Below are 27,101 nucleotides of genomic sequence, written 5' to 3'. Positions count from 1 at the left end.
TCAAAGAACTAACCTAAGCTTATCATCTCTAAAGAGCCCTAAAGCTGGCCTCTTAAACACGAAAGAAAGAGAAAGTCTTCTTAAAAGACTATTTTTTCCTCTAGTACCGGAGCGTTTTGCTCTTTTTCTTCATACTGCTGCCTGATTGTCGTTCTATGCTAAATAATCTAATAAAATCTTTAGGGTAAAGTCCAAACGCATAAACGTCAACATTTGTGTAAAGAATGCCGGCTTTGTACCCGCACAGAGTACCACCTGTGTAATCCCAGTTCCTTGGGAGGCTGAGGCAGATGGATTGCAACTGTGAGGCCAAGGCTGGGCAGAATCCAAGAGATCAGAGAGACTGATGGGAAAAAAGGATTTATGTCCAAGATTTCAGATGTCCCCAGTTGAACTTATGTCCAAAGTGCTGGGTGTTAGAACAAACAAAAGGTTCTAGTTTTATACATTGGCTGAGGAGGTTTTTCTTCAGAAACTAAGGGTAAGAGGGCAAGCAAGGATTCAGAAGCAAGACAAAGCAATTAATAACTAGGCCTTGAAAAACACTACAGTCTTATGAGTCCTGTGAGAACATGATGGCATAAACTGTGCCTACAGGAGGTAGCTGCCAATCTTATTTGCTGGAGAACAAGGAGTTACAGCTACAGGGGAGGAGGGGAGTTGGAAGGAAGTTACTCTTTAAGTACTGCTTTATATGGTCCTGTCTCAAAGTAACATTTTTAAAATGGCTAAGGCTGTAGTTCAGGGATAGAGCACCTCTGGACAAAAAATGCAAAAAGATTTAATTGTAAAATACATATAATGAGAGTTATCCTTTTAATCATTGCTCTTTTTTCTTTGTGTTTTTTTTTTTATGTTGAGCATCGAGTTAAGAGCCTTACATGTGCTAGCATGTGCTGTGTCACTGAACTACACCTCAAGCTTGCGTTTTAACAATTTCCAAGTGTGCAGTTGGGTAGTATTAAACCTATGCACAATGTTGTGAACCTGCAGAACCTATTCATCTCAAAAAACAAAGTGAAGCCCTGCACAGTGGCTCATATCTGTAATCCCAGCCCTCAGGAGGCTGAGGTAGGAGGATTGCTGCAGGTTTGAGGCCAGCCTGGGCTATAAAGAGTTCAAGGCCAGTTCAGACTGTGTAGTGAAACTGTGTCTCAAAAAAAGAAAAATCTGAAACTGAGCTGCATGTGGTGGCACAATCCTGGCACTTAGGGAGGCTGAGGCAGGAGAATCACATTGGTTTAGCCCAGCTCAGACAACTACTTAGACCCTGTCTCAAAATAAACATAAGGGGTTGGGGATATAACATAGTGTGTCTACCTGGCAAGCGTGAGGTTATGAATTTGATTCCTGGTACAAAAAAAAATACAAAACAAACATAAAAAGGGCTGAGGCTGTAGGTCAGTGTGAAGACCCTGAATTCAACCCCCAGTACCCCACACACAAAATCCCTCTGTAACCAGTAAAAACTCTCCATTCCCCTTTCCCTAAGTCCTTAGCAGCTATGATTCCATTTTTCTTAGAATAATGTCCTCTATGTTCATCCATGATGTAGCATGGATCAGGATTTCCTTTTATTAAGGCTGAATAATGTTCCATGTATGTGCATATCATAGTTTCTTTTTCTGTCACGACATTTGCGAAGCTATTTTCAATTCTTTCATATATATATATATATATATATATATATATATACATACATACACACACACATTGAGGTGGAATTCGCAGGCCATGTGATATTTCTCTTTATGTTTTTGGTGTTGAGGAATTGAACTCAGGGCCTCCTGAATGCTAAGCAGATGCCATACCCCTGAGCTATACCTTCGCTTCTATTTTTGACTTTTTTGAGACACTACAATTTGAGGTATGTTTCTTGACCTATGAGGTGGAGTTGGGAGGTCTGGCTATCGAGAGATATTTGAGAGTCATCAAAATATTGATGGTATGTAGATTGGATTGATTTGTGCAGGAAAGCTCAGGTTTGGGTAGGTGTTGCAAGTCAGGGCAGAGTGAAGAAGACAGGTTGTCTAGTCTATGTCCGCACAGCTTCACAATTTGGAAGTGAGTGAGTTCAGGGCCAGCCTGAACTACATAATGAAACTCTGCCTCAGAACAAAGCAAGAAAAATGTCCTGTATGGCCTGAAGGCTCACAATATTATAGAGCTAAGTTTGTAGAAATATTAGCAGCAGCTGGACAGGGCTAGGCATCCAAGGGAGTCAGTGCAGGTGATGAGAATACGTTGTGACTGGGGCTGGAGGTGCACCCATTGAAAGACAGGCCTTGAGGTAAAGATGGGATGATCAGACCTACATACCTCCCTGAAAAGTAAGAAATGTACTATAGGACCGGGTGTTTAGCTCAGTGGCACAAGCACCTGCCTGGCAAGTGCGAGGTCTTGAGTTCAATCCCTCGGACCAAAAATAAAAGAAAGAAATACACTATAACTGGTATCACCTGAGCCAATAAAGTCTAGAGAGACACTAGTCAGTCACCCAGGTGGGTGACTGGGACCTTCTGACTCATCTCTTCCCAAAAACGTCCCTTGTTCTTTCCATGTACATTTGTCACTTGGCTTGCTTTCCCATTAGATCAACATCACCTAAGCTGCTATAAATGTAACCTTATGGGTTGATCATAGCTTTGTCCTCCCTGTACTCACCTTGTGACTTTGCTCTATAAAACTTCCTCTGGAAAGTGGTGTCCACAGCAGTCATCTCAGTCCCCTCCTGTTTCTCAGCACCTGTCTCTCCCTTGATAAAATTTCCTGCTCTCAACATCTGTTGTTTCTTAGAATTAATTCTTTAGTTTTGGAGAACACGAATCAGCATATCAGACATCTAGCAGGTTGGGAGTTACATTTCCCTTATATCATTTGGAGGCCTTGCTGAGATCATTGGAAGGAGGTAAGAGTTTGCTTTTATTTCATGGATTCTAGATTATGGTTCACTTAGGTGATCAAAAATTGTCATCCTTGTTCGCCAGTTGCTCATGCCTTGAATTTTATGCTTTGTCTCTTTTATGCATTATTTTTGTTAAAAAAATTGTGGAAAGATTATTTCTTTGAAGCAACATTTGACTTTTGCAGGCAAGACCTTGTATTCCTGTTTTATATATACTGAATTTGGACTTACTAGTTGGTAAATTTATTGATGTTCTTTGTTTGACCTATTTGTTGTGATTTGTTATTTTATGTTAAACAGCAGGAAAAAAATACTGTTAGAGCACCTCTTAGGTGGACTTTGATGTGAAATGCTATAAATGGGTCTTCTTATAAAATCTATTTGTATTTTAAAAATACAGATACCTGTATTTTTTGTATTTTAAAAATATAAATACCTATTGTATTTTATCTATTTGTATTTTAAAAATACAGATACCTATTAATAAATCACGGGACTTCATTTGCTGCTATTAAGACTTGGAGGACAGGTTTCTCTGGGATGTCTGGCTTGATCACCCTCTACTTTCTAGAGGGAATGTTAAGCCTCCAGTGCATCAGGTACCTTTCAGTTCTGATCGCTAGTGATGAAGCAGTGTTAGCTCTTAAGATCCCCCATTCTTCTCTTTCCAGGATGACCGAGATGACTCACAGGCAAGTTGTGTCAATAACTCACTGTGAGCATGACAAAATAAAACTTCCTTTTAAAAAATCGTATTTCTGACCTTTTCCCTGTCACTTTGTACTTTTCTTTTTTTGGAGGCATGTTTCTGCTACAGATTAGAGAGTGAGGAACTCTGAATGGTTCCAGCCTTTCCCTCAGATCCAATAACTAAGAACCTTTAAGTTGAGCCTTTAGAAAATGAACATTTGCTAGCACCAAAGATAGTGGAGTCTTATTAGATGAGGGGCACTACCCTACTCTGGATCACATGAGATGTTGAAACTTTAGCCACCCAGGAGAACACGCAGCAAGGCGATGCTCCTGATTAAGTGTTCTGGGCAACAGTCTTCCCCTGGGAGACTGAACTTGAGGCCCCTTAGAAAGAACCAGCCACAGGGGAGATCAGAAAGAGCTATTTCCTAAGCACAATATTGAAGGGACCACAATAGTTTATGGGAGAATCTCCAACCTCCTCACTCGTGCTCTCTCCCCTCTTAGGTTTGGTCCACATCATTTATGTGTGTAGGGAAGGGAAATACCTTAGTTAATGAATTGTGGTTGTTGAATGATAGGCACAGTTTTTGTTTTTGTTTTTGTTTTATCGGTACCGGGGATTGAACTCATGACTGCCTGCTTTCAAGGCAGGCGCTTATGCCGCTGAGCTAAAACCCCCAGCTCCGGGGTCAGGTTTTAACCTGTGAGCTTCATAAGTGTGTTGCAAATTTGGAGACAGACATTTTGGAGTGGAATTTGAGTAAAACAGCCTTATCTTGATGTCATATGAGTCATGATACTATTTTACAACTAAAACTGTACTGTAAGAGATAGAGAAAATGATTAAAATTACCTTATATTCAGATTTTATTTGCATTAGTAGAGAAACATTGCTTGCGCTCAAAATGTAAATGTAAGCCACAGGAAAACCAGATACCTCTGGCCCTTAAGGCACAATCAGACACATCCCTTATCACTGAGCCTGATGCTCCTCTCCTTCCCCCTTTGGACCCTGAGGGTGAGGTTTCCATGCTTAATCAAAGCTTCATCTACTGTTACTGAGCCTGAGGTTTCCCCCAATGCCCTTCAGATCCTAAGGGTGAAGCTTCTGAACTAGTCATAATTGAAGCCTCCACTAGGCTGTGTTCCACCCTTAGCTGATTTTGCTCAAGCCTCTCAAGGACAATATCCCTTCCCTTAGGAAGTAAATGGTGAATTAGCAATACCCTTGTTCATGTGCCTTTTTCCTTCAGTGGCCACAAATGGATCAAACAAGATCTGAAAAAGTTTCCAGATGATACAGCTAAGAATATCAAAGTCTTCAGAGAACTTACTTAGACCTATGAGCTGGTCTGGGAAGTGCTAGGTGAAAGAGTTGCCGGCGCAGATGAAACACTGTAACCAGAAAAGGCTGCAGCTAAACTCCTCCCCCCCTGCCCCCTATGGACTTGATTGTAATTCTATATCCCCATCCTTAAGGACCTGTGCGCCAATGAGATACCTGTGCATCTCTAATGGCCTTTGGGGCACTGCCCTAAGCTTAGGCTATTTAGATCCCCCACGCCACGTGTCCGGGGGGAGTTCGCCAGAGAGAGTTCGCCAGAGAGAGAGAGAGAGAGAGCTCGCCAGACTCCAGCGCGCCAGTCTCCACTCCCCGTGTTCCCGGAGAGACCACAGCCCGGCCCCGGGCTCGGTGCAGAGATGCTGCGCCCCGGGGCCGGCGGCGGGGGGGGCCCCCTCCCCGCAGTCCCGGAATAAAGCCACCGCTGACCACTACTTTCACGGCCGTCCACTCCGCTCCATTCCTCCCACGGACTTCTCCTCTCCTCCCCCCTTCTCTCAGACCTAACACTAGGGCTATTTCCAAAAGATGAAAAATATTAACAAAAGATGAGAAATATAAAATAAAAAGCGGCCTTTATTCTGAGAACACGGAGAGAGATGACCGGCACCCCCACCACTGGCGTCCGGCGATCTCTCCGGCGGACACATGGTGCGGGGGCCTGTAAATAGCCTTGGTTTGGGGTGGAACCTAAGGCGGGCATTAGGGATACACGGGTAGCCCATTGGTCCTAGGTTTGGCACCATATGTAAATTCCCAGGGGCGAGAAGATGGCGTCACAGGTAACTTCCTAGGGGCAGGGGAGATGGGGCTTCCTGCTTCCGGTTGTGGCTTTCCTGGCTACAGTGTCCTATCTGGGCCAAACCCTTTCAGGAAGATGTAATGTTGCTCTTAAATTCAACCTTGACTTTTTTTTTTTTTTTTTTTTTTTTTTTTGGTACTGGGGGTTGAACTCAAAACCTTGAACTTGCCAGGCAGGGCTTAGGCCACTGAGCTAAATCCTCGGTCAGCCTTGACTTTTAATGAGACAAGTAGTATTACAAGCTGCTATTACATTTGGAGATGAATATCATATTGTTAATTTTATAAGGCCAGAAGACAGGAAGCCAGGGGAACAGCTGGTTCTTACTGGAACCCAAGCAGTTCCTACACTAGACCCCTACTCGATGACCAACCATACAGGAGATTGGAAAAGGAGGCATCTTTAGACATCATTCTTGAAGGTCTAAGAAAGTTTTTTAATTGTCAATTATTCATCGGCGATAGAATTATGGAGCGGCTGAAAAGATAAGAAGTATGAAATATAAATAACCTTTAAGAATGTGGGGAGAGACCCCCGAGCCCCTGGGGTGCGGCATCTTCCCGGGGTCAGCGATCTCTCCCTGGGACACGTAGAGTAAAGGCGTACATGTAGCTTAGGTTTGGGGTGGAGCCTGAGGGGCATTAGGGATGCACAGGTAGCCCACTGGCACTTGTTTGGCGCCAGGGGCAAATTCCTAGGGGTGGGGAGATAGAGCTCCTTGGTTCCGCCTGAGGCTTTGCCGGCTACAGTGTCCTGCCTGGCCAAAATCCTTTCAATCAGGAGAAAGATAAGAATCCCTCTGCCTCCTTACATCATTCACAAGAGGCATTGATAAAGCGTACATCCCTGGCTCCTGGTTCAATAGAAAGAGAGGGTTTTTTGGTATCAAAAATTGAACTCAGGACCTTGTGCCACTGAACTAAATACTTAGCCCAGCATGGATTACTCTTAAAGACAAATTTATTACTCAGCCAGCCTCAAAAGCTACAAAAGATGGCTTTTACTCCGTATAGCTCACTTGGTACTTCAGTAAAAATTGCCTCCTCAGTATTTTTAATCAGGATGGGGGGGGGCAAGGAGAGAAAACAAAGTGGCTACCTTGTGGCTTTAAAAGGAGTAGCCCCAAACCCGATTCTTAGGCATCTAAGAAATGCTTGACAACTAGACTTATCTGCTTCCACTGTGGAAAGCCAGGCCACGTTTAGGAACCATCATGACAATGGCCTCCTGAGGCCTCCTCAGGCCATGCCCTCATCTCAAAGGTGACCACTGGAAACTGGACTGTTCTCTGAGGTGAAGGCCCTAGCTGGTCCAGGGAACTCTCTGGCTTTTCTCTCTGGCCAGACTCATCCAGAGAGGAGCCCAGGATAATCATGACTATAGAGGGAAAGAAACCAGCCTGTTGGTAGATACTGGCCTGTGTCTTGGGGTCCTCCTTTTCAACCCTGGCCTTCGTTCCAGCATCATGCTTCAGTGAAAGGAGTCACTGGAGGTAACACCATTTCAGTTTACATGTTGATGAGCTGTGGAACAAGGCTTTGAGAGTGTTCATGTGCTGAGGGATTGCTCAACAGCTTGTGAGTTATTTGAGTCATGAATTAGACATTGTAGCAAAGGAATGGACTACATGCTTAGAGCTGTGGCTTCTGTAGCTCACTTCATACCAGAGGCATCCAAATTAACTTTAGACAAGGATCTCAGTGTGTGTACACCTCACAATGTGATGGGACATCTTCCTTCTGAAGGGAGCCTATCAGACAATCAACTTCTTAAATACCAGGTTCTACTTCTAGAAAGACCAGCTATTCATTAAAGAAATGTGCCTTCCTTACCCCTGCCTCCTACCAGAAAAGGAGGAAATCGAGGCTTAAAGACATGACTTAAACAAGTAACTCTCCATGTGTATGCAGCTGGAGAAGAGTTACTAGACTCTTTCTGTGATGACAACTTCTTTGTGGAAAATGGGATGAGAAAGGCAAGGTGTACTCTTCCGACTCTACATCAGACACTTGGAAGTCCCTCACCTTCCCCAGCTTTGGCCAGGCTTTTACTGCCATGGACTGCACAGCTCTCAAACTTCCCAGGATGAGGACCATGAAGGGCGGTGAGAAGGGGAAGAAGTAAAGATGAGACACAGAAAACTGGGATCAGGTGGAGCTGTGTCTCTCCTGATGAGAGGAAAGGAACTGCTCAACCACGGTAGCATGTTATGCATCTGGCAGATTGGTGTCACACGACATCCCCTTTGCCTGGCAGCCCATTGCTTGCTGGAGTCAGAGCGCGGTGTTCTCTGGACTGGAGCAGCTTGCTCACATGGCTCGCCTCAGGTCTCTTTGTTCTCAAGAATGGCCTTGCTCGAGACCCACGTGTGGGATGGAGCTCCAGCTTCAGCTGCTCCTGACACTTTACAACTCAGTAAAGAACAAAAAGTCCTTTCAAAGTGTGAATTGCATGCCCATGTAGCCATACATATATACAACCAGTGGATCTTCTATAAAGTATCATAAGGAGATAGATAAACTTTTATCATCTGTCTATGTACCCTCCAAAGTGTCAATTATTCATGGTAGAGGACAGAAAAAAAAAGGAGTTAACAAAGTATTTTAAGGTAATCAACTGGCTGACACAGCTACAAAAGAAGCTTCTCAAGGGCTTTTCTTCAGACCTCCCTGATCTAGGAAGGGTCCCTTAATAATATTCAACTTACATATTCTCAGTCAAAAATTCAATGGTCTCTCTGCCATGGGTGTCACTGCCTTCCATTTGGATAATAACAATCAGATGATGGTAAATTGTTCATTCCTGGTGCTAGTCAGTAGAAAATTATTAAGTCTTTATAGCAAAACTTTAGATGGCCTCAAAGTTATTCACAGGAAAGTGACTTTCTCGGACATTACAATAGATAATTAAGACATATAAGCTCTGCCAAAGAACAATCTTCTTAACTGAATCATAGATCCTCCAGGTATAAAGAGACATGATAAACACTCTGGAGAAGATTGGCAACTCAATTTTACTCATATTCCAAAGAGTAAGTGTCTCAAATTAGTCTGGGTAGATACTTTCACAAACTACATTGAAACCTTTCCTTGTAGAATAGAAAAGGCACAAGAAGTGGTCAAGGCTTTGGTCTCAGAAATCACCCCCAGATTTGGACTTCTAAGAGCTTATGGAGTGATAATGGGCCTTCTTTTAAACCAACAGTTATACAAGGTGTTTCTCAGGCACTGAGCATCGTCTATCAATTTCATGCATGGAGATGACAATCATCAGGAAAAGTACAGAAAGTGAGACCCAAAATAGACATTTTTGCAAAATGGCTCAGGAGACCCATCTACAGTGACCTCACTACTGTCAGCTCTTACAAAGCAAAAAATACACCTCAAATCCTAGGCCTCAGTCCATTTAAATGCTTTATAGATGTTTTTATTTACTAATGATTTTCTCTTTGATGGAGAAACTAATAGATGCCTTACTAAATGATGTCACCTCACTGACTAAATTCCAACAAACTCTTTAACAGCTAACACTGGCTCAGCCTAAGGAATGGGGAAATTCCATATTTCACCCCCAAGATTTAACACTGATAAAGTCTCTTCTCTAATCATCACCTTCTCTAGGACCAATTTGGGAAGGACCACACACCGTGATCCTGTCCACTCCATCAGCTGTCAAGGTGCAAACCTGGACTCCTGGAATTAGATAGGAATCCTCCAGTGGCTCTGATTGGTCTTGTGGAACCAATCTCTAGCCCTAGCTTTGCCCTGGATCGATAGGGGGATACATGCTGGGACTTGTGTGGTTATCAGGCAAGAGTATCAAAGATATTGACACATGCAAACTTAGTACTGATGTTCTAAAAACTGTTTCACTGATACAATCATTTGACTTTTATTTTTATTCCTTCCCAAGGGCTAGAGATTTCATACAATGCATTGAAGCCTTTACTTACTATTCAGTGGACCTTAAATGACACCTGGACTGGTCTCAGGCTCCTAAAAATAAAGTTAATGAGGCAAACCATCCTCCAAAATTGGATGGCATTAGACATTCTAACAACAGCATGAGGGGGTACTTGTGCAGTTATAAAAGCCAAAGGTTGTGTGTGCATTCCTGATCCTTCTGCTAATATCTCAATGACTGTTCAAGGCATTAAATGACAGGTTAATGCTATGTTAACTTCTAAAATTTCCTGGGGCTCCTCCTTATCTCTTTGTAAGGGGCCATTACTCAGTCTTCCTGGTAGAAACATTTGTTGGTTGTATTTGTAACAATCTTGTTGACCTTATTATTTGACCTGTGCATACTTATTTAACTGTTTCTTTGGTCTTGTCTCTTCCAGACTTAAAGCTATATGCCTACCCAAGACCCGGACACCTGGTGTCATTGAGGACCTTTAGATAGACCCTCTGTGAAATATCTCTGACTGCTGACCACAACTACAAGCCCCTCAAGCCAAAAGTAGCAGAATGGTCTTTGCTCCTTGCCCCTCATGGCAATTAGGGGAACCTCTGCAGAGAGAGAACAATTACAGACAGCTAAGTTAGGTAGATATTATAGGCAAATGAACAGGGCTGCGCCCTCGAGGGAGTCAGCGGATGAGAATACATTACCACTGTGGCTGGAGGTGCATCCACTGAAGACCAGCCCTCAAGACAAAGATGGAATGACCAGGCCATATGCCTCCCTGAGCGATAAGCAATGCACTGTAATGGGTGTCACCTGAGCCAATGAAGTCTAAACAGACATTAGTCAGTCATCCAGGTGGGTTCCTGGGACCTCCTGACTCATCTCTTCCAAAAAATACCCTTGTTCTTTCAGTGTACATTTATACTTAACTTGCTTCCCCCTTAGATCATCACCTAAGCTGCCACACTTGTAATCTTGTTGATTGATCATAGCTTTGTCCCACCTTGTACTCACCTCATGATCTCACACCACCTGGTGATTTTGCTCTATAAAACTTCCTCTGGAAAGTGAGGTCCATGGCAACCCACTCAGGCCCCCTTCCTGTCTCTCAGTACCTGTCTCTCCCTTAATACAATTTCCTGCTGTTAATGTCCACTGTTCCTTAGAATTCATTCTTTGATTTTGGAGAACATGAATCAGTACAGCAGACATCTAGCATGTTGGGAGTTATAATATTTCCCTTATATTATTTAGAGTCCTGTATCAATATGATAAACCTTTGTTTTCTTTTTCATAAGTGCAATAAAGTGCTGTGCCAGTGAGCTGTAATCCTGACCCTGATACACCTTAAAATTCTGCTTGCACAGGACTCTACCTGCCAAGCAGTGGTGATAGTTGCTGAAGTGGAACATCTTTTTGGATAAATATGGCAAACTTCTTTCTGCCCAGCTCACTGATTTCTAAATTCCTTCTTACCTCTACTATCTTCTCCTTTGAAACAGTGACTGCCTTCCTACAGTCTCCAGGCAAGAAAAGAGGAGTTTTCAAGTTTTGAGACAGGAGTTCATTACGTAGCTCAGGCTGGCCTTGAACTTTATACTACAGAGTCCAGGCTGGCCTTGAACTCAGGGTGATCCTCTTGCCTTAGGCTCTCGAATTCTGGTACTAAAGGTGTGTGCCAGGGCCAGGGATGTAACTCAATAGCACAGTGCCTGCCTGGCAAGCACTGAGCTACATCCCTGGGTTCAATTCCCAGTAATAAATAAATAAAGGTGTGCACCACCCCTCCTGACCTAAATTATTTTAATAATGAGTCTAGTACAACTCATACCGCACCTGAAATAAGATTATGCAAGCTAAACGAACTTTTAGCTCTTGTCTGCTCATATTTTAGAACCTCACTTAAAAGTTCAGCCCCTCCTGGGAGTTCTCTCTGCTTTCCCCTTTTACACTGTGTGTGTCCCTAGCATTGTTTAGTGGATGCATTATCTATGTCTTCATCTGCCCTTCACTGGATTGTGAATTTTGTTTCAGTTACTTTTCATAGCATAAAGCAAATAGCATAAAGGAGTTACACAATAAATATTTGTTGAATGAGGGAAAACTACATGATAGCTACCAGACCTAAGCAAATGATACATGTATTTGATTAATAAAATAATAAGCTGAGCTCATTTAATGCAGACTTTCATAGACAATACTTAGAGAACATGGTGAAAATAAAAAGAGCTCTCTCTTTTTTGTTTGTTTGTTTGTTTTTGCTTTTTTGAGGCAGGGTCTCACTGAATAGTTTAGGCTGGGCTTGAACTCGTTATGTAGCCCAGGCTGGTCCCAAATTCTTGACAGTCCTCCCATCTCAGCCTTCCCAGTGCTGGGATTACAGGCTGGGCCACCACACCTGGCTATATTTTTAACAGAGAGAAATGACAGGATCACTACTGTTGCATATGACATACCCGTATATTTCCAAATTCAAAAAAACACACAGAATAAAGTTATATTAACAGAATAGGAGAAATAAACAAAAGTGTGCTATTTATAAGATAAGGCTTTGCAAAAACAAAAACAAAAAAAATGGTCAAATATGATTTCAAAGTGCATACCAGGCAATGTGGCCTGACAATGAGACAGAAATGTAAAATCCAAAACTGAAGAGTGTCTTTTCTCAGCCCCATTAGTTTTCCTTTCTGTGGTTGCCTCTATAACTTTATTTGGCAATAATATCAAAAGTCTAAATCCCTGTCCCTCTCTCATGTGACACCTGCTCCACTCAGACTTCTGGGATGTCCTGGTCACTGTGAGGTCCTGGCAGATGCTCAAGGACAAGACAGATTTCAGAAACTCTGGGTTCATGTATTACCACATATTCTAGGAATAAGTCACTGTACACTGTACTTGCCAACTTTTGGTCACTGTGACCTGACGCACATAGAAGAAGAAAGGTTTCAGTCCTTGGCCAGCGGCTCCACGGCAGCTGCATCATGGAATGGGGTGTGGGGAAGGGAAGAGGCTAGCCTCAAGCGGAAAGTAGGATGAACTAAGAGAGAGAGAGAGAGAGAGAGAGAGAGAGAGAGAGAGAGAGAGAGAGGAGACACAGAGACAGAGAGACAGAGAGATAGAGAGAGAGACAGACAGACAGACAGAGAGACAGAGAGAGCGAACTGGGGGCCAGAACTTCCTGTTGAAGGCCACACACTCCAGTGCCTTACTTCTGCCCTCTGGGCAGCACACCCACTGTGACCTCAACAATGCGTTAATCTGCCAAGTTAGGGCCCACTATGTAACCACCTCCCGACACCCTTCTCCAGAACACAAGACCTTTTGGGGGAAGTTTTTGATCCAAACTCTAACAGCCACCTTCACAATTGGCTACTCACTTTTTTCTGCATATTCATATTAGTGTTTGTGTGTGTGTGTGTGTGTGTGTGTGTGTACACCTATTTTGCAGTGGGTTGCATTTCCCCAGGGTCTTACTGAGACGATGGAAAGATGTTTACATGAGCTGTGGCAGCTGCTTCAGTTAATGCTTCTTTTGGCAAAAGCTGAAGCAAGACCAAGTCAAGACACCAGGACACCAGCCCTTCCCGAAGAGGGAAGTTTGGGTCAGAGGGGGATCGTCCTGTCTTCAGCGTGGCCATCTCCTCCCCAACACTGGTGCTGGCGGCCTGGGAGGCGGGGACCGCAGGTCCCGGCACTGGCCCACGGGTTTCGCCCTGATGAGCGCACAGACGGCCGGATTTCAGGCCGCCGTTTCTCACTCGCCTTCGTGGCGGGGTGCAGCAGCGGCCTCGCGGTCACCGGAGCTCGTGCCCGCGCGCCAGCGAGCGCCCCCTGGTGTCCGCCAACACCACCTGCCTCTTGGGTCTTGCAGCCCCGGAGGCTGCAGGAGGCCGGAGCTCAGGCCAGCCCGGGGAGGAGGCGGCGCCGGCACGCGGCCACGGGCACAGAAACCCAGCGGCGCGGGCGGGAGGCGGGATGGAGCGGTGCCCACGCCGCGGGGCCTGCTCGCACTTGCATAGCGCAGTCCTCCCCGCCTGTCTTCCTGGCCCTCTACTTGCTCCTGCAGGCCGCCCACTGAGGCAGCCAATCAAGAGGGCTGTGCGGGGAAAGGCCTGGACCAGAAGTGGGATTTCAGCGCCCAGCCTCCTGGCCACCAGTGCTCCAGTCCTGTGCTGGACCCCCGGGACACCCTCGGAATGTCTTTGACTCAGCTGCCCCTGGGCGTGGCCGATACTGGTGTCCTTGGGCACAGATCTCAAGTGTAGCCAGAGTGACAGGGCCATCGGGCACAGAGTGCTGGGCCAGGGACTCCCACCCGAGGCCTGGGCGGCCCCTGCAGCCTGCTGTGGCCGTCGTCAGGCCATCTGAGGCCATGGTCACCCTTCTCTGGGACTCTTCAGGCTGCGTCCCTCTGACGCCTTCCCAGGCCAGGCCACCACCTAGCCCCTAGATCTTCGTGTGCTCCTGTCTTGGGGGCTCTGCAGTTTTTACTCTCTTCCTCTTCCTTGGGTGTTCTTATCCCGATGTGAGGCTCGTTGATCCATTGCTGTACATGGTTAACGCCCACGTCTTCAGCCCAGTCCTTTCTCCCTGGGTAACACAGGCGGGTTCCCTGTGTAATTTTCTGTTTTATTTCAGTCAGAAACCAAGTTAAAAAGAGGGAAAAGGTTGAGAGTGCCTAGCAAGTGGCAGACCATGAGTTCAACTCCAATACTGCCGGGGTGGGGGAGTGGGGGGGGTGGGGAGGGTGGGGGGTGGAGGGGGTGGGGGGGCTGTAGCTAGCTCAGCGGCACAAGGCCTGCCTGCGAAGTGTGAGGTCTTAAACTCAATCTCGGGTACCAAAAAATAAGAGAGTAAAGATAAAAAGCCATTCAACCCTCAGTACCAAAGAAAAAGGACGGAGGTAAAATTATTCATTATATAGTGACTTGAAGATTTTATCCTGATAAAACCAGTCTCAGAGTGTATTGAATTTAGGCAGTGTATGGATTACACTCAGATAAAAATGGACATATTTTCATATTAGGATATTATAGATGTAGCTCAGAGTACACCATTGTGGTCCAAAGATTCTGGCCATTTAGGTCAATTTTTTGTTAATAAACCAGTGCAGAGCTTCAGTCTGACTAGGAGGAGGGCGCTGAAGCCTGCAGAGACCTCCACCCAGAACAATCCTCCCTCCCCACAGGCCTCTGCCCCCTCCCAGTCCTTCAGTCCTAGGCCTTTCCTAGCTGGTATGGTTGGGTGAGCTGAGCAGACTCGAGGAGGATGGTCAAGGAGCCACAGTCTTTACCAAGGTGGGACAAGTACTGACAGGAGAGGACTTCCTGAAACAGCAACACCGGCTGAATACCTGCTGGAGCAGCAGACCACTGTCAGCCAAGATCCTTGGCTTGAGACAGTTGAATTTACAAATGGTAACAGCCTCAGAAAGACTGCAAGCCACAAGGACTTTGAAGTAAGAGAACTTGTTAATCTAACTATGTTTGACTTTGATTCAGAGACATTTTCTATAGCTGTGAATTTACTGCACAGATTCCTGTCTAGAATGAAGGAACAACCCAAGCACCTTGGGTATGCTGGACTGAGCTGCTTTTGTTGGGCTGTAAAATCAATAGAAGAGGAGAAAAGTGTCCCGCTGGCAACTGATTTGATTTGCATTCGGTATAGGTTCACAGTTTCTGACTTGATGAGTGTGGGGAGCATCGCATTGGAGAAGGTGCATCGGAAAGGCAAACCTCCCACTGCCTTTCTGTTTCTACCACTGTTACCCATGCGTTTATGAGAACTTCCCCTTTGAAGGGAAAAGAGACCTCAGCTAGAGGCCCACCACTCCGGACCATAATGTCTAAGGCAAAGCCTCCTGTGTTGGTCTTCCCCTGTCACTGCAAAAGAGCCGTGCACAGAGCGCAAGTTAACAGAAGGGCTAGAGTGTCTTCAGGAATGTGCCAAGATACATGGCAAGAGCTCATATCCATGTGTTGCATTGAATATTCATCAAGCAAGTCCAAGCCAAATGTTCAGAAGTCTAAGTAGATTCCTTCCAGGTATACTGCAGAGCAGCTCAAGCACAGTTACTGCAAAATAACTCCTCCCAATAACTCCTGAAATGGTTCCTTAATTGCTAAACCGGGCCATTAGGCTCTGCATAGAAAAAATCCTGTAATTTTCTTCTTCAGTTGAAGTGTTGAATTATCATCTTCAAAATTAAAAAAATTGGACTTGGAAAAGCAAAAGGAAAAAATGACCTCACTATTCTAGTCAGCAAACATTTGAAGGTGTTTACTATACACTGTATAAGGTGCAACACCCTAAGAGAAAGGAGTTCTCTGACCTTTGATGTATTTGTTAACAATTTCCTTAAATTATCAGCTTGGAAAACAGTATCCTCATTCATAACTTGAATTTTTAAAGTGGCACTGAAATAGTTTTCTTTATTGTACAACTTGCTATATGTAGCCCCAAGCTCTAGCTATTTTAAAGTTACAATAAGAGCAAAAGTTTGGTCCAAATGTGAACTAATTTAAGACTGTTAGCTTATAAGCAGAGTCACTATGAACTTGAATAGTGTACCTAGAGAAAAAGTAATACTGAGCAGATGATCTCTGTGCTGGGCTTCTGAAATGCTCAGCACAGGTCTCAATGCTACAGCATTTGGAATACTAGAAAGTAATTATGTATATGCATAAAAATGTAAATTCACTGCATATATGCTATGTGTTCCTGCCATCTAAATTTATTAAGTTACAGGAGTGATTCATCTTTTCCACCCACAACTAAATGTTAATGTTTAACACATCTACATATAATTGTAAAACTTAAGTATGAAAAATTTACTTTTAACAGCTAGTAATATTTAGACAAACTTTTGGTAAGTTGGTCTGCTTCGTTGTAGTAGTTCTTTATATAAATAGTATTATTGCAACAACAAAAAATGTTTCTTTGAAATCTTTTTCTCCAACCCTGAAGTATACATTCCATAATGTTACAGTGGATTAAACTATGAAGCCTCAAACCACTGCAACCAGATTAGTATGTTGTTCTCCAACTTGGGAAAACTTTACTTAGTATAATGCTGTGGTAAGAATCTTTAGATTTGAATTTATCTCTGAAATTAAAGGTGTAAATGTAGAAAATTTAACAAAAAGACCAAGAAATTGAACTGTAAATCTTCAATTATAACATTAATCTAATTTTCTGTGTTGGATCAGTATGATATTTTATGTTGTATTTTGGTGATATTTAAGATGGTAATCTACTTAATTTAAATGTTAAATTAATGTTAAATGTTAATGAGTTTTTTGTCAAAGCCAACCATCTCATACATGCCATTTTAAACAGCATAATAAGAATTATATTCACGATTGTGTAATGGTCTCTTGGCACACATAATTCAAGCAGTGGATAAATCAGAAATGAGAATGCTGTTGCTCCATGGGAGTTACATTTAAAACTGAAGGACATTTTGTATTAAGGCAAAATATAGGCCTCATAAGTTTGGCATATTCATTGAATTATCTTTAAGATTTCTAAAAAATCAGTGGTGTTTGTATCCCTGATAAAAAGTTTTTATACAGAATTACTGCCTCAGTCTGGTTCCATTAAAAAATATGTTCTGTTAGTCACTCAAGTCAGTTATCACTCTGAAATTTTGCTATATCTTACCAAAGTAAATTCTGGCTAGATAAAACACTCTAGGTTTTTACTATGGACTGTTAAAAAAAAACACTATTAATTGTCTTTAATGTAGTTTTAAAAAAAAGAATAGCATATACTTTCACAAATTTTCATACTGTGTCTTCAGACATGGAAGGAGGCACTTCCTCCTTATGAGGTCTCTGAGGTGATATTTGGGATTCTCAGTGCTATGAGCTGTTTTTCCTCAGCTGTGCCCTTCTGTGACAGAGCCAGCTGAGAAAAAGCTTAATAAACTGTGACCCAAAATTAACCTTTCCTTAGAGTGGTGAGTGCCAGGCACTGTGCTGCAGTGATAAGAGAAATAACTAAGACAGAGTTTGGGACCAGAGAAGTAGCCTTACTAGCCCGGCTAAATGGGGCAGGAGATTTAGCTCAGCGGCATAAGTGCCTGCCTTGTAAGCAGGCAGTCGTGAGTTCAATCCCCGGTACCGATAAAAAGGAAAAAGACAAAAGAAACAAACAAACAACAACAACGAAAAAATAGTGTGGCTAAACCTGACTGTGTACACGGTCAAAAGCCTTCAGAACTGGCTTGAGGGAGGAGTTTGGAAAGGTTTGAATATGCCAGCCTGAGGACCAGCCTGAATGCTGTAAGCCGAGCCTTATGGGAGATTCTAGTCAGAGCTCAGAAGAGCAGAATCCTGAAAGAAACACCGCCAGTAAAGACCAGGCTCAGGATGTTTCGGTTGGGAGAAAGGATTCCATTTGCAGCTGGACTGTAGGCCATGTGTGTTATGCTTTTTTCAAAATGTGTCCACATTTTGTTCCTGTCCTTCAGCTTTGCAGGGGACTGAGACTGAAGGCAGCAGACTGATTAATCCGGAGGAAGAAATTACAAGGCAGAAAAATGCTATTGCTGAAGGCTTCTAGCCAGATCATTGTTGAGAATCAGGGGCAAACAGCAGATTCTTAAAAGCTAGTGATTCCTAAAAGTTTTGAGTTTTGCCTAAAAGAAAACTCCATCCTGTAAAGATGGAGCAAAGAACTTGGTTGCTGAAAAGATTAGCATGAAAAAGAAGACAAGCACTTTGGGTCTGGGCAATACCAACAATACGCTGGGAACATTGGAGGAGTCAGAACAAACCTACCATTCACAGATGTAAGGATGGAAAAGTGAAAGACTTTGTGTCAAGAAGGGGCCCTCAGGGCCCTGTGCCTCATAAGAGTGGCATCCTAGGGAATGGGAATTTGACTCCGCATGATTCAGATGATTCTTCTCAGGCATCCAGGAACGTGGGAGGCTCTGCAGCCACTAAGAAAATGGAAGAGGGTTCAGCTGTTGCTCCAGCTTGTGACAGATCGTTGTGTCATCCACGCGGGCTGGGTTTAGACATGTGGGGTCAGCAGACTTCAAAAGAAGGCCCGGGGGACCAGCTTGTGTGTCCCTGAGAGGGCAGTGTGTGAAGCTCTGAGTGTGAAACAGAAAGGAGACCCTCGGAAGACTGGAAAAGCCAGAATGTGGGTAATCGGAGGAAAGCGGCAAGTAAGTAGCAAGTAAAGCCAACTAAGAGGCTTGAGACATGCCGGAGGGTGGGGCTGCCTACGGCTGCCCACGCAGGTAGGAGTTCATTGCTCGCCACAGGCTGCCCAGGTGCTGGACACAGAGCTGTGGGATTTGACATTTGCCCTACTGAGTTTCAGTATTGCTTTGGTCCCATTCCTTTCCCCCTATTTCTCCCTTTTGGACTGGAATATTTACCTTGTGCCTTTGTACGTCAGTCAGTGGTGTTTACTGCTGTTGTTTTCATTGGTACAGGGGCTCACAGCTAAGAGTTTGCCTTAAACTTTTCAGCAATGTCGAAATTATTAGGACTCTGGAAATTCTTAGAGATGGCGATCTAATGCATTTTGCATAAAAAAGGTGCAAAAAGCTTTCCTGGGGAACAGGGGCAGAATTTTGCGGTTTATAACTAGATGTCTCCCTACAGTCACCTGATCGATCACAGGTGGGGCTTTGGGAGATGATTGGATCCTGGGGCGAGGAATCTGCCTTGTATGTTCTTCCAGAAATTTCAAAATTTCAGTTCTTACACACAGATCCATTAAATGTGAATGGGTTGTTTTTTTGTGTTTTTGCTTTTTGTACTGGAGGTCGAACTCATGACCTTATGCTTAAGAATTTTTTAAAATGGTGAGAGATAGAGATCTAGTTTCCATTTCTACATCTAGTTAATCAGGCCATCTTTTCTCCAACATATGTTTTTGGCTCCTGTGTTAAGAATCAGACAGCTGGGGCTGGAGATTTAGCTCAGCGGCATAAGCGCCTGCCTTGCAAGCAGACAGTCGTGAGTTCGATCCCCGGTACCGATAAAAAGGAAAAATACAAAAAAAAAAAAAAAAAAAAAAAAAAAAGAATCAGATGGCTGTACTTGTGTGGACTGTAGCTACACCCTCTGCTGTATTCCATGTCTACTTTTGTGCCAGTACTGTGTTGTTTCTATGGCATTGTAATATATTTTGAAATTGGGAATGTGATATCTCCAGTTCTGTTCCTTTTGTTCAAAATTGCTTGACTGTTCTGGATCTTTTGTATTTACACATCAACTTTAGGATTGTTTTTCTAGTTCTGCAAAGAATGTTGTTGGAATTTTGATGGGGATTGCACTGAATCTATAGGTGACTTTCAGTAATGTGATCATTTTAACAATATTAGTTCTGCTGATCCAAAAATGTGGGTTATCTTACTGTTATAGGGTTTGCAAGGAAAACAATTTAATATGGGGCATATAATTTATAGAATTATTTTATAATTCACCCAAAGTCAAATACAAAAAAAAAGTTCAGGAAATCTGTTCACGCACTAAAGATTCAAAGAATCCAGCTGAGGGACTGAATCCCATGGTACTGTTCTGCATGGGTCCAGTTGAAGACCTCATGCAAGTCTGTTTCATGGAACTGTGCTGGGAAGGCCCAAACGTTAGCAGTGGAAGCTAGAAAGTATGCAACAGTGGGATGAAGGATCTGTGCCAGAAGACTGAGGGATCTATACTCGAGCTGGGAAGTGACACTCAAAGTAAGGACCAGGACACAACCATCCTCAAGTGACCACAAGATGCTGAGCTTCTCTGATGATGAGAACAGCCAAGTTCCTATCAGAAAAGAAACTTACAAGCCTCGCCAGGAGAACCAATGGAAACAGGAGAACCAATACCACCACTGCTTCCTCTCTAGTTCTCCTTTTTATATTGTTGGCAACGATGCTCAGGTGGGCCTTCCACACCCAGCACCTCGCTGATTCAGTTCAGCTGGGTGCTACAAGTTGACCACCAGTTGTCAGTACACACTTATGTTCTAGTATCTTCTTTAATTTCTTTGGTATCATAAAATTGTTATTCATAGAAGTATTTACCTTCTTGGTTAGGTTTATTGCTAGGTATTTATTTTTTGAAGGTTTTTTTTTTTTGTCTATTTATGAGAGGGTCTCACTATGCAGTTCAGGCTGGCCTTGAGCTCACTTTGTAGCTCTGGCTGGTCTGAACTTGCAATAATCTTCCTTAGCCTCCTGAGTGCTGGGATTACAAGAGTGTGCCACGACAACTGGCTGCTATTTATTTTTTAAAGAGAAAAACTATGATAAAAGCTCAAAACAAGATAATAGGAGACTAACAATAGTTAATGCATTGCATATTGTTATCTTCAGAATAGTTGCTCAGGTTATAAGATACATGCATAAAAATTGATCAAACAATAGAAGCACAAACTTTTCAAATGAACTAAGAGAAATTAGTATAACTATCTTAGCTATCATGTATATATACATTTCCTTTTCTTTTTCTTCTTTTCTCCTTTTCCCTATCCCAATTTCTCTTTCCTTTTGAACAGTTTCTTTCCATTTCACAATATCTATTGTACATTTTGGATCTTATTTACTCTTTCAGTTTCTCACAATATGATGTTTACACTTGAGTCTGATCTATTTCATTTATGAGTATGGTCTCAAGTTTAATTCATTTACCTATAAAAATCTCATATTTATCCTTTATGGCTGAGTAGTATTTCACGTATAAAAATACCACATGTTGAGAGGCTCCTTCCTGCAGGCAACCAGCATGGACAGAGAGAGCCAGCTGACCCACCTCTGCTTGCCGGCCCCTACCACCAGGAGGCTCCTTCTTGTGGGCAGCCAGTACAGGCAGAGAGAGCCAGCAGATTGACCTCCACCTGCTGGACGGCCAACAGTAGAAAGCTTGCTTCCTGTGGGCAGTCAGTGGGAACTGGAACAGGTAGCCAGGTAAGCCCTGGGCACCACACCCATAGGCCACCATGAGAGACCCTTGCTTCCTTTGGGCAGCCATCACTCACTAGGAGGATCAAATGAACACACCCCTGCCACCATCAAGAAAGTCCCACTATAGACATGCAGGCTGAGAGAAGCAGACAGCCCCCAAATGCCGCTGGCCATTGTAGCTGCGCAGGTCTGGAGAAGCCCTCCTCATGACTTGCTACCTCCTGTAAACCCAGGGTCAGAGGAACCCAGGTGCTTGTCCCATTCCCCTACACCACAGAGGGCCAGCCAATGTAGGAAGTGCCTGGGACCCCACGACCAGCTTGTTGAAAGGAACCCAGGAGAAAGTCAAGACAAAGGAGCAAAACGCAATCTTGAACGTCCAGCCCACACAAAAGAAGTCTGGAAGATACAGTTATGGTAGAAAATGGAAGTCACACACCTGAAATCTCTGAGAGGATACAACTGAAATAATGAAACAACTTCATGAGACTGAAAAGTAATCAGATCACTGGCCCTGAATTAAGGCTGGCAGCTTCCTGATGCTGTTGGTTTCAAGCAGGAGCCTAAAGAGATGTCTTTCTATGGTCTGTTGGCCATTTCAGAACATGGGCAGTGAAATGGTCAGTTCATTAGAAAGAAACAGCTTGAAGCAAACCCTCTTCCCACTGGTGAGTGGCTGTGAATGTGGCAGGCTGCTGGGACTCTCGCCATGCTGGGATCTGGAGCGCCGGAAAACCAAGCAATCCCTCCCCCACTGCCTGTTTTGTTTTGTTGAACTTCAATAAACATGAAAGTAGGGACAGCTATTTTGAAGAGAATGAAAGACTCTATGACAGCCATTAGTGACTTCCCTATTGTCTGGTTTCGAAGACCTAAAATGCCTTCTTCATTCTGTTCAGATTAGTTTTACACTATGTTGTATGAATTCACTGTATGCAAAGACATGGACAACTATTTGGAAGAAAATAAGAGACAATATGATAGATAGTGAAGATCTCAGGTCATCTAGCTTTGAAATTTATACCTCTTACATTGCTTGTTTATGTCCTATTTTGTTCTGTTTCGTTGTGTTTACTTTTTTTTTTTTGTCATTTTCCTTTCTATCGGTACCAGGGATCGAACTCATGACCAAACACTTGCAAGGCAGGCTTTTATGCCGCTGAGCTAAACCCCAGCCCCTTGTTGTGTTTAATTTTACCCCCTTTAAAATAAAAATAAAAATTAAAGTCAGATCAGAAATAATGTCTCAAGTAAAAGAAGATATGAAAAACATAATGAAAGAATTGCTCAGCATATCTAAAGAAGACAGATAAAAAGGAGGAGCATAGGACAATGATAGAAACTTGAATGAACAAGATAGGAATTACAATGCATGAAACAAATTCAATAAGATATCCAGGAAATTAAAAAGTCAATTGAAAGCTTTCAAAACTTCTTGAAAGAGACTGAAGTTAGACTTTCAGACTTTAAAGACAGGATTGCAGTTAGCAACTGTGAAAGGAGAGATGCTTTAAAAATAACAAGGAAATAATAACTCAATGGCTGCAAGATTATGCAAAGAGAAATGTAAGTATCAGTGAAGAAGCAGGGGTCAAAACAAATGAAATTAAAAGGTTATTTACAGAAGTAAAAGCAGAAAATTTCCCAAACATGGGGAAAGGATCTGACATGCAGATAAGTGAGGCATAGAGACCCCAACTAGCCATAACCAAAGTAAATCTACACCCAGACATGTAATAATCAAGATCCCAGAAATTCAGCACAAGAACAGAATATTAAAAGCTGTTAGAGAAAAGAAACAGATTACCTATAAAGGAAAACCAACCAGAATCACAGCAGACTTGTCAACACAAACCATCAAGTCAAGAAGAGTTTGGAATGAAGTGTTTCAAATTCTAACAGAAAACAAATTCCAACCCAGATTGTTGTACCCTGCAAAACTATCTTTCAAAATTGAACCACTGAAGGAATTCATGACCACCAAACCAACCCTACAGAGAGTGCTACAGGATATTCTAGAAAGATATAAAGATGACCATGGTTCCAGGAACAACAGCAGAGGAGGATCACCAAACAAGACAGGCAACTGAATGAAGGGGAAAAGTGGAGAGCCAACAACAGGAAGATAGCAGGGCAGAGACAAACCAGTGTATGCTGGTTGTAATCATTAATGTAGATGGCCTCAACTGAACAATAAAAAGAGACATAGGGAGAGTGGTCCAAGAAACAAGATCCATCATTATACTGTACACAAGAAACACACTTAACTTGAAAGGAAATTCATAGACTGAAAAATCAGAGGAAAGAAAACAATTTTTCTATGCAACAGGAGACCAGAAAAAAGCAAGGGTTACTTGCCCATCAATCACAGAATGAATAAGAAAGATATGGGGTCAGGGGTTTAGCTCAGCGGCGTAAATGCCTGCTTGGCAATTGCAAGCTTATGAATTTGATCCGTGGAACGAACAAAAAAAAAAAAAAAAAAAGGAAAAGAAAAAAGAAAAAGGTATGGCACTTTCATACAAGGGAAAGCTACCCAGCTATAAAGTAGGATAATCTCAAGGCTTTGTAGGTAAATGGATACAACTGGAGGTCATATTCATGGGTGAAATAGTTTGAAGTCATACAGGTGAACAAGCATTAAAAAAAAAAAACTAACAGAAGTAATTAGTGGGATCCAAAAACACGATAGATATTATGAAAGTGATGGGGAGCAAACACCTGGGAGGAAAAGGTGGTAACCAATGTTAATTTCTTATCTTGCCTTGAATTCTGATATTGTTTTCACAGTTTTGTTAGGTTTGGTTCTGTTCTGTCTTGTTTTGTTAGATTTTACTGTTTCTGATGGTATGGACAGCTATTTTGAACATAATGGATGTATTATGGTAATCATGGTGGTTTTCCTATTATCTTGTTTTGAAGCCCTTTAATGCTTTAATTCTTCTGTTTAATTGGCTTTATTCTGTTTTGTTTTGATTTTATTATGTGTGATGGTATGAACAGCTATTTTGAAGAAAATGAAACATTATAGTAATCACTGTTTGTTTCCTGTTATCTGATTTTGAATTTCTGTAGTGCTTTCATTTTTTTGGTTTTGATTGGTTTTAGTCTGTTTTCTATTATTTTATTTCATTGTATATGAGAGTATGGACAGCTAATTTGAAGAGAACAAAAGACATTATGCTAACCATTGTTGAGTTCCTATTGTCTTGTTTTGAAGTCCCATAATGTGTTCATTCTTTTGTTTTGGTTGGTTTTATACTATTTTGTTTTGTTTGACTATATTGTGTGTGAAGGTATGGACAGCTATTTCGAAGAAAAAAAAAAAGACATTATGATAGCCGTTGTTGATTTCCTGTTATCTAATTGTGAAATCCTGTGTTGCTTGCATTGTTCTGTTCTGTTTGCTTTGTTCTGTTCTGTTTTGTTTTGTTTTATTATCCTTAAAATAAGAAATTAAAAACCCACATCTTTTATATCCATTCCTCAGCTGTTGATCTTTTAGGTTGTTTCTAAGATTTAGCTATTACTAATTGTACTGCTATAAACAGGGTGCACATGTTTTGCTGTGTTATGACATTTTTAATCCTTCTGGGAAGATACCCAAAAGGGGAATAGCTGGGTTAAATGGGACATTTAATCCTAGTTTTTTTGAGGAATCTCAGCACTGATTTCCAGAATGGCTGCACCAGTCTACACTCCCACCAGCACTGGAGAAGGGTTCCTTTCTCCCCATAGCTCCTCCAGCATTTGTTACTGATTGATTTCTTGATGATAAAAATTCTTTATGGGGAGAAATGTAATTTCAGTGTTGTTTTCATCTGCATTTCTTGAATGACAGTGATGTTGAACACTTTTTCGTATATTTATTTGCCATTTTTATTTCTCCATCTGAGGAGTGTTGTATTCATCTCAGATGCCCATTTTTGGATTGGGTCTTTGAATTTTGGGAGTCCAATTTTTTTTCAATTCTTTATATGTTTTAGATATGAGTCCTTTGTGTGAGGAATGGCTGGATATAATGTTTTCCCCACTCTGTGGATTATCTTTCTACTTTGTGGTACATAAGTTTTTAATAAGGTGATGTCCCATTTGTTTGTTCTTGGTAGTGTTTCCTGAGCAGTTTGGATTTTGTTCATGAAGTCTCTGCCTATACCTATGTCTTCAAGATTTCTATTTTCTCTTCCAGTAGATTTAGTGTTTATGTTTTAGCATTTAGATCTTTGTCAGTCTTGACTTCAGTTTAGTACACGGTGATAGACATGGAGCGAGGTTTAATCTTCAGCCAGTTTCCAGCCAGTTTTTCCAGCACCATTTATTCAAGAGTCTATCTTTCTTCCAGTGAACATGTTTGGCCTCTTTGTCAAAGATAAGTAGGCTGAGTGTGTTTTAAGTTATATCTGCATTTTGTATTCTGCTTCTCTGACCCTAAGGTCTGTTTTTTTCAGCCAATACCATACTAATTTTATCACAGTAGCTTTGTAGTATTATTTCAAGTGAGGAATTGTGGTGGCCCCTGAATTGTGTTTGTTGCTCAGAATTGCTTTTGTTGTATTCTAGGTCTCTTCTGATTACAAATGAATTTTAGAAATGTTTTCTCTAATTCTGAGAGCTATGTTAGTGGTATTTTGAATGAAATTGCGTTAAATCTGTATAACAATTTTGGAAGTATGGCTTCTTTCATTATATTGGTTCTTTCAATCAATGAGAAAGGGATATCTTTCCATTTTTAATATCCTCTTTGATACCTTTTTTCAAGTTACTGTAATTTTCATTGTATGGATCTTCTGCTTCCTTTGTTAGATTGATTCCTAAGTATTCCATTTTTTTTTTTTGGATGCTATTGTGGGTGTGGTTTCCCTTATTTCTCTCTCTGTTAGTTTGCTGCTTGTGTATAGGAACATACTGATTTTTGAGTGTTGACTTTGTATTCAACTCCATTACTGAATTTTAAAATTAAATTTAATTTTTGGTAGAGTTTTTGGGACTTTTATGTAGAGTACCATGTCATCTGCAAATAATGATAATTTAACTTCTTCCTTTCTTATCCTTATCCCTTTTATTTCTTTCTTTTGCCTAATTGCTCTGGCTAACATTTCCAGAGCTATATTAAAGAGGAGTGGTGATGGTGGACATCCTTGTCTTGTTACTGATTTTAAAGTTAAAACTTTCAATATTTGGCCATTTAATGTGATACTACCTGTTGGTTTGTTGTAGATGGCTTTATCAGATTAAGATAAAGACCATCTATTCCAATTTTCTGTAGGATTTTTTTTTATCATGGGTGAGTATTGGACTTTGTCAAATGCTTTTTCTGGATCTGGTGAGATGAACATGTGACTTTTGTGTTTGGGTCTGTTAATATGGTGTATTATAGTTTTTGATTTGCATATGTTGAAACATCCATGCATCTCTGAGATGAATCCTACTTGATCATGTCGTATGATCTTCGTAATGACTTGCCACATTCTGTTTGCTAGTATCATATTAAGGATTTTTGCATCTATGTTCATTAGGGAGA

At 42.0% G+C, this 27,101-nt stretch overlaps 1 non-coding gene and 1 pseudogene across 1 annotated transcript; both read left to right on the top strand.

Annotated features, from left to right (window-relative positions):
• The first annotated feature begins 7,839 nt into the window (after positions 1 to 7,839).
• LOC134473977 (cyclin-G1-like) lies at positions 7,840 to 15,775 on the top strand (annotated as a pseudogene).
• Positions 15,776 to 22,088: 6,313 nt separating this feature from the next.
• LOC111755397 (small nucleolar RNA SNORA2/SNORA34 family) lies at positions 22,089 to 22,225 on the top strand. The gene has a single exon (XR_002789949.1). It is a non-coding gene; the product is annotated as a small nucleolar RNA SNORA2/SNORA34 family (small nucleolar RNA).
• The last annotated feature ends 4,876 nt before the right edge of the window (positions 22,226 to 27,101 follow it).

Source organism: Cavia porcellus, unplaced genomic scaffold (genome assembly GCF_034190915.1).
Source record: "Cavia porcellus strain 051 isolate PalLab524CR breed Dunkin Hartley unplaced genomic scaffold, mCavPor4.1 scaffold_29, whole genome shotgun sequence".
Lineage (NCBI taxonomy): Eukaryota > Metazoa > Chordata > Mammalia > Rodentia > Caviidae > Cavia > Cavia porcellus.
Note: the sequence above shows the minus strand (reverse complement) of the source record. Positions and strands in the feature narration are given on the sequence as shown.